Here is a 383-nt window from a genome sequence, read left to right on the forward strand (position 1 = left end):
TCTGGGATCTGTTGTGGCTCACTGTGTGTGTTGTGTGTTGTGTGTGTGTGTGTGTCTCAGATCCAGTGCAGCGAGCTGACAGCCGAGCGTCACCGGCTGCAGGAGCAGCTGAAGTTGATGAGTGAGCAGTAGCAGCGGACCTCCAGCTCTTCCAGCTCTTGTCTGAATAATCGTGTCCTTCTGCTCATTCCAGCAGACAGATTGAAGCTCTGACACTGACGACACTGACGTAGGACACTATAGATTTTCCATTTCCGTCACCATCTTCTAGTCTGCAGTCTTGTTAACCAAACACAATTATAGCTGCACTCAGCGGCTCCTGATAAATTGTGCGCAACAGAAGTGAGAGGAAATGCTTCTGAGTTTCCTGCTCAGGGGAGACA

This window comes from Sinocyclocheilus anshuiensis, unplaced genomic scaffold (genome assembly GCF_001515605.1).
Source record: "Sinocyclocheilus anshuiensis isolate Anshui unplaced genomic scaffold, SAMN03320099.WGS_v1.1 scaffold1282, whole genome shotgun sequence".
Lineage (NCBI taxonomy): Eukaryota > Metazoa > Chordata > Actinopteri > Cypriniformes > Cyprinidae > Sinocyclocheilus > Sinocyclocheilus anshuiensis.